The 13,830-nt window shown below is 38.6% G+C and overlaps 1 long non-coding RNA gene across 1 annotated transcript in view; it reads left to right on the top strand.

The window, feature by feature from the left end:
• Positions 1 to 13,830, top strand: part of LOC144082709 (uncharacterized) — a 35,520-nt gene that overhangs the window by 1,028 nt on the left and 20,662 nt on the right. Inside the window, exons 2-3 of the long non-coding RNA XR_013303310.1 lie at positions 1,057 to 1,107; positions 6,400 to 6,485. This is a non-coding gene — a long non-coding RNA (uncharacterized LOC144082709). The remainder of the gene's footprint in view (positions 1 to 1,056; positions 1,108 to 6,399; positions 6,486 to 13,830) is intronic.

Below are 13,830 nucleotides of genomic sequence, written 5' to 3'. Positions count from 1 at the left end.
TCCAATTAGCCTACCATGCATGTCTTTGGAATGTGGGAGGAAATTGGAGTTCCCAGAGAAAACCCATGCAGGTGGAGAATGTGCAAACCCCACACAGGTGGACCAACCTAGATTTGAACCCAGGACCCTATGAGGCCGACGCACTAACTACTCATCTGCCGGCCCGCCACTTGTCAATATTTTTTTTAAAAATAATACACTGTTGATGAAAATTTGAAAAAACTCAATTAACCTTTTAAAAAATAGTGGTCACTGTGTGGACAACTTTTTAAAAATGGACATTAAGACCTTTAATCTTTTACAGAGCAAGCAGTTTTGTTCACTAAGGAAATGTAAATATTACCACATTTTAGTATGTATCTTGTTTTGATTTACTAACCATCATTTTTATACTACATCCAAGCACCAACCCCAACAAAACATGACAAAAATTTCATTATTAAAGTAAATTACATAGGTAAATAGGTAAATCTGTAGGTAGATAAATTTGACTCAAACCTGTCTCTCAAATTATTGTAAAATGATGTATATCTTTGTAATATAATGTCAAGAAATGACATGTCTCAATCATTTTTTAAAACGTGTTTTTATGTGACATTCATCTGACAGATGTATGAGTGACCCTTTTGGATGTTTTTATTTTACAATTTTTATTACAACATTACAAAAGAAAAATACAAACGGCCCCAACTTTTTTCAAGTGTTCAACTCATTTCATGCTGTCTAATTAATATAAACTGGCAAGACTGACTGAATGGTCACATTTCAATGCCATTTTCACTGGGAGAGGCGAATGAACCAACATTCATCTAAAGAGATAATTTAAAGGTATTTCTGTCGTTCAAAAAACAATAAATGATTTATCCATCTTGCCGACAAAAGTTCAGAACATCCTTTTGAATTTTTGAAATTGGACATGTAATTTTCATGTGTTTCTCCACGTCAGGAGAAGTCAGGGAATTCTAAAAACACAGGAAGGAGAGAGCGAGAGAGCGCGATTACACATGATTTATTTATATGGTCATATCAGTGTTGACACAGGCCTTTCCTTTTCAGCCTCTCAACGTTTAATGGCACCGAGCGAAGGGAGCCGGAACAGATCTACATGTGAGTTACTTAATGGACAATGTTCTGAGTTGTCAAAACTCGTAGCCGCCCCGTGTGTGTTTTGACGGGGTTGTCTGTCAGGAAGGAATCTCATACGGTAAATGTCCCAGAGGTCATCCTACACTTACTTACCTTGTCGACTCTGATGCAGACTAAAAACTTTAAATTGAATGAGAACTTGCATGGGAATGATCTGCTTCCCATGGATCACATCTGGTAAATTTTTGGTTATGTTCTTTTGATTGATTGGATGGCATTTTCAGGGGACATTTGCAGTTCTTATACATTAAAGGTCATTTCCGGGTCACTTCCTGGTGATTTGAGGGCCTTTTTTGGGGTGTTCTCTGGCACCAATACTCGTATTGGAATGAATACTGCCTTAAAGCGTGCGATTGTTTGGTGTCCAGTCACCAATCAGTTCAACACTAGAAAACTTCCAATCCATTTGAAGAAGACGTTCGATCATTCGCTGCTAACATCCCACTTCAAATGAATTGGACATCTGACACTGTCAATGACATCGAATGAGTTTAAGAAAAAAAAAAACTTGTTCTTCCTCTGGCCAAGATGCACCCTCCCAACTAATAGTGTCTCACTAGAAGCGTGACGTTTCGTTCATGTGCTGCTAAACTCAAACGGATATTTCAATATCCATTATTTTTGAACGAGAAACAGAGGAATAGAAGAAATCTGATGTGCGTTCTGGAAAAGATTGCGGTCGAGCGGGTGCCGCTCCTTCCACTTAGCGGCGTCCCCTTGAAAGCGAGGGAAGAGTCCTCCCAGGGGTTGCTTGGAGCTGTGTGTGCTGTCTCACAATATCATGTTTTGTCACAAGTCACAGCATCTGGAGGAGGGCCTTCTTCTCCAGCTTTCATATTTTATTTAAAATAGCGCCAAAGCGCAGAGTGCTACTAACTCACTCAATGTGATTTGTCGCAGCATCGCCTCTTCCTCCTGTGCCCCCCCCCATCCCTTTTGTGTTTGATCGTCTGTAGGCCCTATGTGGGGACGGGCGTAGGTTTTTTTTAAAGCTTCATTTCAATGCGACATCAAGTCCAAATGTGTAATCCTCCCGAGCGGTTTTGTATGGATTAGCTTTGAAAAATGTCGTACGTGGTTGGAGGTGCATTAAAAGGCCTGTCATGAACTTTGTAAAGAGATACGTATGTTCTGGGGTTGTGGTTTGAGGGAAAACATAATGCTCTTGCTAAACAGGCTCAACTGGAATGTCTGCAGTTTGCTTGAGTCTAAGGAGACTCATTTTACAGTATGTGACCGAGGTGTTCACTCCCAGTGTCAGTCGATGAGGGCACAAGACGGCTGCCGCGAAAAGATTTTTTTTCTTTCGCCGAGTCGGCTTAACAGTTTGTATCAATCACCTTCACGGTTCGTGTTACAGAAATTAGGGAATATTTACAGTCGTTTTTGTATTTCGTATTCATTTGCTTTTTATTAAAAAGAAATATTAGAGATATCAAAATAAATACAAATGAATACATTAGATTATTTCTCTTTTTATTAGTTTAATCTTTTTACATTTTATTTAAATTAAAGAAAAAAATACAAAATAGTAAAGAAAGTGAAAAATATTTTTTTTTTCTAATTAAATTTCTGAAGTTTTAAGAAATACTGTTTGGAAATTTTAAAATATGTTTAGTGTTTTTTTTCTCCATTTCTTAATTTGATAGATTTCTCAAAATGGAATTTACCAAAATAAATGATAAAACTGATTTTTTGATTCTTTTAATGCTTTTATTAATTAAAAAGGATGATCTTTTTTAATTTAAAAAGTTAATGAAGAGGAACCTTACTTGGGTTTTCTTTTTAAATTGTAAATTGAATGAAACATTATGTAACCCCCCCAAAAAAGAAAAAAATATATGTACATGTTTTTTTTCTGATCAGATAAGGGTTGTCAGTCTCCCTTATTCCAAATCAATGGCGGACAATGACTTCAGAAATTTGCATCTTGTTTAGTTATCGATTTGTCAAAAGAAATTGCTATTAATAGTTATTGGTGTGCTCAGTTGTGACACCCTGAAAACCCGGCAGATGTAATTCAGGGCCAAAATGTATGCAGAACAGGAGGGAGCCTTTTTACCACTTTCCCTTTTTAAACATCCACCCATAAAGCAACTTTGCTATTCTTCCATCCACAGTTTGCGCCGCCGCCCGGTCCTGCTCTGCCAGTAGATTGAAATCCATAAATATTTTACATTTGATAAATAAATGAAACAACCTCTTTTCCTATTTCAGGGTAGCGTCGCTCCCATACCTATGCTCGCTTTGCAAGAACCTAGCCATGCAACCTCAAATGAGGTTTTATTCAAAATGTATTGAGACATCATTGGGCGTATGCTGTTTTTTTTCAAACCGCATTTTCCTTTCTTTTAAAATGGAGATTAACGACCTCCATTAATGACTCCTTCCAGCCTGTTGTGTCCCACTCGCAAACTCACATGGGGCGTAAGCTATTTACTGCTGCACTTTAGATCATGTGACGCTGCATCTCGCTCTCGTGTGGATGTGCTTAGGTAACTCATGCTAACAGAAAAAAAGCAACAACTGCACGACTGAGAGGCGGGGCTTCACCTTCTATACCTGGGGTGTCAAATCATCTTAATCGGCATCTATTTTGAGACAACATTTAAAAAAATATTTACATTTATTTGATTAAAAAGAGGCCAACTGGGTACGTATTTATTCATTCATTTATTGATTCATTCATTCATTCATTTTCTGAACCGCTGTATCCTCATTAGGGCCGTGGAGGGTGCTGGAGCCTATCCCAGCTGACTTCGGGCCAGAGGAGGGGGACACCCTGAATTGTTGGCTAGCCAATCGCAGGGCACAAGGAGACAAACAACCATTCACGCTCACACTCGTACCTAGGGGCAATTTAGAGTGTCCATTCAGCCTACCATGCATGTCTTTGGAATGTGGGAGGAAACTGGAGTACCCGGAGAAAACCCACACAGACATGCAAACTCCACACAGGTGGACCAACCTGGATTTGAACCCAGGTCCTCCACTGTGAGGCCGACACGCTAACCACTCGCCCCACCGGGCCGCCCTTTATTGTTTTTTCCTTTTTATTTATTATTCTGTATTATTTATTTCCATTTAAAATGTTACTTTACACCACCTGTGTCAAAGTGGCGGCCCGGGGGCCAAATCTGGCCCGCCGCATCATTTTGTGTGGCCCGGGAAAGTAAATCATGAGTGCTGACTTTCTGTTTTAGGATAAAATTAAAATGAAGAGTATAGATGTATATTCAATGTCCTGATTTTCCCCCTTTTAAATCAATAATTGTAATTTTTTAATCATTTTTTTTCGCTGTTTTTAGTTCAGAAATCATTTTGTAAAATCTAAAAATATATATATAAAAAAACTAAAATAAACATTGTTTTACATCTATAAAAAACTGAATATTCAGGGATTTTAATCCAGTTCTTTTAATCCATTTATTTAAAAAAACTAAATATTATATCTAAAATGATCCGGCACACATGAAATCGAGTTGACGTTAATGCGGCCCGCGAACCAACCCGAGTCTGACACCCCTGCTCTACACCTTTACACCAGTATGGCTAAACTACACCTGAGCCGGTTTTGGGCTCCCAGTTGCTTGGAATTCTCCGGTGTTGACCGTAAGAAACGACAACAGCACAAGTGTTTTGGAATGCAAATGCTCCAGCAGCTGTTTGAGTTGGAGATGTGCATTAGGGAGACTAAAAATAGGACACACAAACCTCTGAGACAGCTGCGTTCCCCTCTACATTTTGCAACTCTCTCCGTCTCTATCCAGCATCTCTCTAAGTACTTATTGTTACCGCTTCTCTTTTTCTCTCTTGCAACTTTTTTTCCCCTGCTAGTGTGTGTCTAGCCAGTCCTCTCCTGGTATAAAAGACTTGAAACACGATACTACCACTTCCCTTCACCGCGGTCCATTATTCGGCCGGATGGGAGACGAGGGCACTCAAACGCAAAAATGCCAATTCTTACTCCCACGGCTCGGAGATCAAATTATTTGAAAGCCCCACTGAAGTTAATCTTGAACTCACAGAAAGATGATCTGTTTGAGAGTGATTTCATGACTTGTGTGATAACAAAAATCCTAATTAAAAACAAATGACTGAATCAAGTTTGCCCTTTGAACAGGCTATCTCGATGTTATATTCTTTCTAAAGCAAGTAATTAGCTTAGTTTTGAAAAAGTTTGCCTTTGATGCTCTTATTTTAATTATTTATTCAATGTTCTGCACACTTTAGGTGCACAAGTCTTTAAATATTTAATGATCCTTAGGACAGTTTATTCTTAGCCTGGTCAAAATGGCAATGTCTAAAATTCACAACAAGCTTAAACTTAGCCTACATGGTGTTGCACTTCTCATTTTGAGCACTAGATGGTAGTAATCAGTGCAGTAATGCAGTGCTTCTTTATTAGTTTATGGGTCAAAACCTGACAAATGTAGGGAACTTTAAAATTTCAGTATTTTGTTTTACAAACACATACGAAAAATTTGTGCTTGTCATTTTTCATAATTAGTTTTGCTGATACCAGTTTTTATGGCTCCTGATACCAATTCCATCTGTGGCTGAGAGGTATCATCCAATGCTAAAACTGTACTCATACCATGTTTTTATAAAAAATAACAAATATTAATTCAAGATTTTTGCATGGACACTTGAATGTAAAATAAAATAAAATAAAATCATTGCTACAATGGCTTGGTCAGACATGACCTGTCATGTGCTAGACGCACAATCCATTTGATGTAGGAGGGTTGGTAGCAAATGAATGAACAATTGCCATTTACAAACGCTCATTCGCTGCCACCTTCCCACTTCAAATGAATTGGATGGACGTTAACCCTTAAATTCACAATACTCACATCTGTATTAAGTGCAACGCCAATCATCATCATTACAAATCATGAATTGATTTCCCTCAGTCAATACTCAGAAGTGTGTCAGAAAGAATTAAGGTGACACCAAATGTCATCCAAAGGCCAGACAGATCGTAGCTCCGGTTTTACCGTGACTGTAATCTGTAGAGCTCACAAAAACCGACATGTCGCCAGAGCTTCGCCGAGCTTTAACATACTCACCAAAGGCTTTCGTCAGTTTAATACCGCTAACTCTTCTACAGGCACTTTCTTCCGTTTCGACATTGTCTCTGTTACGGTTAAAACTGTGCAGCCGCACCGTACATTTCTAAACATCACCTGTATATTATTCTGTTTCATATCCGAGGAAATAAGAGCAATTGTCTGTTTTTGCACCATCCAGGTCATCCAGGTCACTTCCTTCACTCCGACCGAGGCTCGTTGTTCCTGGAATGCGGACTTTGCAAGCAGATGTTGATATGTCCTCCGGTAAGATTGAATTGTTTGCATGGCATTAAAACAAATGACAGGCATAGCGGTTGAGCTATGAGATGAGAACAGATGGAATCCGTGTTATACGTGAAACTAAGCCTTGCTCTCGATCTAAAAGAGCTTGCTCGTTCATTCAAAGCAAAGATTCTCATGGCACTCTCATGATTATAGACCGCGGGGCCTGCCCGTCATATTGACTAATTACCAGCATCCTTATTGAGTCAGCCCATGATTTGACATCCAAATCAAACCCCAACATTCAAGGCGGGATTATCATTATTTTTTTTACTCCCCCCGTTTGTTACCATGGCAATCAAATCCATCTCATCCATGCGTTTCCAGTCGTGGTGAAGGATTAGATGAGGATGTCAGACATCTGTGTCAAATCCCTCTCTAGCTGATTTCACTCGTTTGTCATGTTCTTGGATGACTGATGATAGGCTGATACTTCCAAAAGAAGTGGGTTTCTACTTTGCCACTCTTATTAATGATTTCCCCCTTTCTTTGGCGTCCTAGTTTACTGCCCGAGGTGCTCTGGCCTTTGAGGTAAATACCATTTTCTTTGTGGCTGAATGGTTGAATAATGGGGTGCAGCATGTGCTGAATGAGAATCTGAGGCCAGAAATTGGAGTAATCTGGCCCCTCTGACATGGAGCGATGGGGATTAATGAGCGGGAAGGCGAGTCAACATTTACACCGACGAGAGACAGACAATATGTTGGCTTTGGTCTTGGCTTGTACAAATTGCAAAATAATATCTTGGCTCTAAACCCATGAAAACAGTGCATGCAAATAACACAGTTGCAGTCAATCTTTCATTTTTCCGCTCAAGTAATCCCGGCAAATTTGAGGCAAATGAAACCGACCAGAAATTTTTAAGTGTGAACAATGTATTTGGCGAAGGACTAAATGGGCAATTTTCCTGCAGAAATGCACCCGGTAATGCCACCATTGACAAGTTTGACACTTTTGATTATACTTGTCCAACTGATTTGCAGCCAGAAAGAAAGACATTTTGCCATGCTGCAATTTCGCAAGACTGCTCCAGAGGCAATTAGTGAGCCGTGAGCAAGAGCCACCATCTTACAAAAGCTACGGAATCCAAACTGAAGGCACGGCGTGTGTTGAAATGATAGCTGAAAATATTTTTTTTTTAATAAGGAAGGATATAGTCCTTTTCTCAGACACCCGTTATTCTTTAAAATGCACACAATTTAATCATGATAAAAACCATACTGTGACCTCTGAGCATCGATTCAATAATAAAATCTTAAAATAATATAACACAACAGGAAGACTACTTTATTTTCAACCACAAAAAAGATTGGTTTTGATGAAACTTCAAAAAAATAACGCTGTCCTTAAACGACCTTTAACTGAAAATTCTGTTATATCACACTTTTCATCTTTCTTTAGTCTTTTATTGCTTTCTTCAAACAATTAAAAAAAAATCTCCCCTCTATAGCAGAAATCCACCCCTAAAAAGAACAATTTAGTTTTTTGCATGTAGGTAGTAGTGATCCCAGGATATAGTATTGGGCTTGTTTTGTAGTATTAAATATTCAAGTCTTAAATACTCATGAATTAATAAAGCAACACAAAGACTGAAAACTCATAGCGGCCCGAGTTAAAAGGAACATATAGTATGATTTCAAGATAAATCAGGGGTATAACTTCACAGATCCAAATCTGGTGAGAGTGGCAGTGAACGGACACAATAGGTCAGGAAATGGGAGAAAGGCCACACCATGTTTAGCTAAGGGTTTAGAACCAGAGCAACGGTAGTAGGTCAACCGATATGGACGGATGACACACGCACACCATCTGTGTGCGTCCTTTAATCTCTGTCAGATTCAATCTGGTATTCCATGGGCAATTTCAAGGGATTTCACATGTGTACTATCAGGTTTTTGCAAGAAAAAACACAGCAGAATTGAAAATAGATGATACGTTACTTGTAGAAATGCATTTCTTCAAACTTATGGAACAATGTTTTTATAGTGGTTTTATGAGTAGCCTTGTATCTTGGAATTTACTCACAAAAAGATCAAATCAATATTACCCATTAAAATGAATGGGCCAGGCATTTGTTCCAAACATTTTTTTCCTTATGTCAATTCCAGTGATGGTTCTTTCCATTAATACCAAAGATGGCTTTAGGGTTCAGAGCCAATGATGGCAATAACCGTCAATGCTAAAGAGGGCTAGAATCGTCCATGCCAATGACAGCTATGTCTGTCAATACCAAAGATGTATATAATGTCAAATATGGCCATATACAGTATTCCCAATAATGGCCATTTAAATCATTGCCAAGGGTAGCCATGTATGTCAATGCCATTGACGGCCATATATGTCAATGCCATTGACGGCCATATATGTCAATGCCATTGACGGCCATATATGTCAATGCCATTGATGACCATATATGGCAATCCCATTGATGGCCATATATGTCAATGCCATTGACGGCCATGTATGTCAATGCCATTGATGACCATATATGGCAATGCCATTGACGGCCATATATGTCAATGCCATTGACGGCCATATACGTCAATTCCCAAATACAGCTATATCTTTAAACACCAAAGCTGGATACATCAGTCAATTCCAATGAAAGCTTTAAATCTCATTATACTTGTATGAGGACAATAAAAGCATTCAATTCAATTCAATATATGCATCAATTTCAATGGGAATTAGGAAATAGCTATAGACCTGCAGAGCAATACATAGCCATGCAATTTCTCCACAAATTGCCTTTTCTAGTTAGTACACTAAATATTTGTATGAAAAACACTTCTACCACAAAAATATTTTTGTAAAAACTACAAGTAACCACACTGACAACTAAGCATGTTCTTCTCACTTCACACTTGGCCCGAATGACTGGTTTGCTGTAATTAAACCTGACCCCACCCCTGCCATTTTCTGTCTCGTTTACCTTGGAGTCAAATGAAATGCTAATTATTTAATACGGAGATTACCCACCCCAAGTGCAGGGATTGCTCTCATGCATTTAGAGAGAGGTTTTCCCAGGGCCGTCGTTAAATAGCAATACATCAAAAGTTAGTCTTTCTTGACCGTAAAATATTTCAAAGAAGAAAAACCACCTAAAGCTATTTGTGCACGTTTTATCAACCCACGCCTCAAGGCTGTATATGCATTTATCGACTGCATGACATTGTTGATTGCAATTTAAGTCTCCCGCGCAGCTGAGTTTGGTGATGAATGTTAATTTTAAATAAGACGTTAAATTCCCATCAAAGTTAGCATGTCCTTGTTCACTCCAGTGAACGCACAGCTTTTCCTGTGTTCATTTTTTTAAATCTATCATTAGGATTTTTCTCATTTACAGCAGTGTAGTGTAGCTGCTATACTTTATCCTCTGCAATATACTCCTGCTTTGATTTATAACAGCTGCTGTCCTGCTTGGAGAGATGCTGTTATCACTGATCAGGAGCTTCCCTGAGAGGTAATTTGCGAGAGATGGGATTTCCGGTCAGAACAGCCTAATTGAGCGTCTGTATTCTCCAGAGCAGTCCTTGGGAGAAGGATGGTGTAATGAGGGAGATAATGACGAGTCTAAGACAATTTGCTTGTATAGTAAATGAACCTTGCTACAGCTGCAAAATGGAGCCATTAAAACAAAACAAAATAAAATGTGTTGTACACCTGCTCAAATGCAAAGTGACTGCGCAGCACTTTTATTTTTTTTTACGTTTTTGAACGCACTGAGGTGTCATTATCCCACAGCAGTCCAGATTTTGCCTCCAATTGGGACACTGGGACATTCTGTCTCATTAAAAGCTTTGTACTAGCCTTTAAGTCTGTAGGACCATCACAAATACTGGAGAGGTTCAGCCCGACTGTACCCACAGGGATGAAGGTGAAATCCAAAGTGACCGTTTGTACTCTTTACATAGCAGTGGTAATGTGACTTTCAGGTATAGTGGACTTTATAAATAACTACGACCAAATTGTATGAAAACCAGAGCATTATTTTCCCTAGGAAATCTCGCATCGGTAATTTCAATTACGTGTTCCAAAGTTTGGAATGTAGATACTTCAAAATTACAGACACCCCAAAAATATGTGTAACTGAGAATAGTTATTGCAAAAAATCGCCTAAATTGGATTAAATAATTAAAGCCGCAAATCAATGCGTTATTAAAATGATTTTAAGATTAATGAAAGCAGACACAAGGGGATGCTGGAGCCTATCCCAGCCAAGTATAGATACCGATAAAAGATACGGAAAATTAATTAAAAATTAATAGGTTATATTTTTGTTAACTCTTGGCTTCGCTTGACGATGCCTATCCATTGGAAGTCAATCAATCTTTGTTCCTTCGCTGCCAGCCCATCCACTTCTAGGGTATTGTATGTCGTCTATACTAGTGACAAACTCATTTGAATTTAAAAGAAGGGCTGATTGGACATTTTGCATGGTCAAGAGCACTGAATGGTAGTAACGTCTATACATTATTTCAAAGACTGCAATGTAGAGGGTGGGCGAATAGATCCAGGCCGTCGTCCGGGATGCTGAGAGTGATAACTAAGGATGAATGCTGGTGTCTGAGCACTGGGAGGATGTCGATGAGTTTGTGTCGGTGGCTGTAACTCAGCGCTGGCGCCAGCGCAGCGAGCTGAGGGAGCACATTGGGCGCCAAACAAATGAAGGAGCAAGCTCACTCCAGCACTGCTGAAGTCAGCGCTATTGAGTGACACCTGTCAGTGTCAATGTGTTTGTGCATGCAATAATGTCAGAATATAATCACATTTAATATAAGAGTCAATTCAAAAAGGGCGACTTCCCAAGTTGAGTGACAGATGTCCAATCCATTTGAAGTGGGAGATATGGCACTGAGGCAATGAGTTGACTTACTATATAAATGGAGAAAGTAGTCAAGTGTTGGGAGATACTAAAGTAACAAGTAGTGAAAAAATATCTGAAGACGTTAATTAATAAAATACTTGTAGGTTGTTAATTCCAATTTTTATGGACACTTTATTCACATGCAAAGTGGCGGGTGTCTAATACATATAAAGTAGGAGTTCTGGCAATCAGGCAATGAGTTGAGTTTTTAAGTGTAGGAAGATTACAAGTAGTGATGACCAAAATTGTGAATTGATAAATTATTTGTAGGTTTTTAATTCCATTTTTTAAGAACACTCTTAAACAACAACAAAAAATATTTTTCATTAGTAAAGTGATGGATGTTGTGAAAAAAAAATCACTAAAAATGTTAACTAATGAAATGTTTGTTGGTTTTTAATGCCAACCTTTTATGGACACGGATAAATAATAAGTACTGTGAGGCAATGGGTTGTTTTCAAGTATAGGAGGATAAAGTGACAAGTATTTATTACACGATGGTTTATTACGGAATTGTACGTTTTTGCCCAAAAATATCTGGTAAGTTTTGCATGCCTTGATTGTGTGAATTTTGTGATTGGACAAAAATTGTGGGGCAAAGTTTTTGCCATTAGAAATACTACATCATTTTTGATGGTTGGCTGTTTTAGTGGTTTTGGGGCGAAACCGAAAATGTGATTTTTTGGAATCGGTCTAAGCATGTGGACTGTGTGAAATAAGTGGACGGGACCAACATACCAATATTCTATGTGAGTAGCTTTGCATTGCAAAGTCAGGCAAGCTAGGGCCGCAGGGAAACTCAGTATAAATATTGCCAAGGAGACTTCAACGCCAATTAGACTGCTCGTCTTGCCGCCGTTACACCCTGGCAGGAAGGCCTCGTGCAGGATTGGGCTCCCACTCGACTCTCTGCGTTGATGGTGATGACACTCGTCAGGATTTTTTGTCATTCTTTTCCCTGAGTTCAATTGTAAGCTCTTCCACTGGTGTTCCCACACAGTGAACATGGCAGAATCAGGCCAAAGGAATAAAATGAAAGAAAATCCTGAATGTACAGAGGCTGTAAATTACCTTCCAGTCAATGGTGTCCCGCTTAAAGAGAATTGTGTGTGGAATGGATGGCCTAAGGTCAAATTCGTCCCGTCCTGGTCGAGCCCTGATTTCTTTGAACTTTGGCTTTGATAAATACTGGAAATTATCCACGTTCGTTCATACGCCCCTCCCAGTCAAAATTAATTGGACGTCTAGTGCTGTCAATGGTTGCAAATGAGTCAGTATACTCTCTAGTCTAGCAGAAAAAATGTTGGTCCTTTGTTAAACAGGGTCTACGTTTACATGGATGTAATTGAATCGAATCGAATATTCTTAAAATTGTTGAAAGAATTGATGGCTTGGTTACGGTCTGCTTTAAACTTTTTCTACCAATTCTGATATATTTGGTCAACATGGGCATGTCAAAATAGTTTGTTCTGACCAAAATTGAGATGCAGGCCATTGGATCGTTATTTGTGTGTCCATGGAAACTGTGAATTGGATGAAAATTTTATTTTGATCTCACCTCGAATTAAAGAAAATAATTGTCTATGTCAATGTAGTCATTGAAATGAAATTATACAGGGTCTCTTATGTATGTCATCATAGTTTAACTCAATATAAAAGCCTGAGGGAGGTCGTGCCGTTACTGAGCCACATATCCATTTAACGTCTCTTATGCTTATTCAACTCTAATATGTCACTCATCTAAATTTAGATGTTTGTGCAAAAAAAATAAAAAAATAAAAGCAGGCTATTTATGGAGACTATGCTTCAAGCGCCTCATCTAAGAGCATGAATGTTTTTCTACATGAAAGTCAGGAGTTTAATATTTCATCTTTTACTTGCAGCAGCCCAGTTCGGAAATGATCTGTAACCTTGATATTTAAGTCTAAATTCATTACTGTAGCAACCAACGGTTTCGTTTTTTCCCCAAAACAATTCATTTTTCTTATTGTAAAATGGTTAATACGTGTCGTGTAGAAAAATGGAACAACACGAACACTGCCGATATAAGCCTCTAATATTTTTCCATCTGACCGAGCGGTGAACTGAGTGAATTGAACACTTAGAATGATGGAGCAGCCAGTAAATAATCTATTCCGTTGTTTTAATCTGAATATTTTCCTCAAGACTGCTTGGACCAAGTCAGAAACGACATGTTTTGGGGCTAAATTGCAGGAAAATATACCGGTGTTAGATGGTTAGTTTGCGGGATAGCTGCCTTAGTTAACAGTGACACGAAGACCAAAACAACAAGGCATCGCCTAAATTGCAACGGTAAAAAAATGTAATTTCCTATAATAAATTATACTGTATTAGTGTATGTATGTACACTGAACTGACCACTGCCATTTAAAGTGGTTAAACTGCAGTCCACAATTACAAAAAGTGTTGAGTTAGCAGGGTTTCCTTCCTTTTTTTTGT

The sequence above is a fragment of the Stigmatopora argus genome, chromosome 9, assembly GCF_051989625.1.
Source record: "Stigmatopora argus isolate UIUO_Sarg chromosome 9, RoL_Sarg_1.0, whole genome shotgun sequence".
Taxonomy (NCBI): domain Eukaryota; kingdom Metazoa; phylum Chordata; class Actinopteri; order Syngnathiformes; family Syngnathidae; genus Stigmatopora; species Stigmatopora argus.
This window is presented reverse-complemented; position numbering and strand designations above follow the sequence as displayed.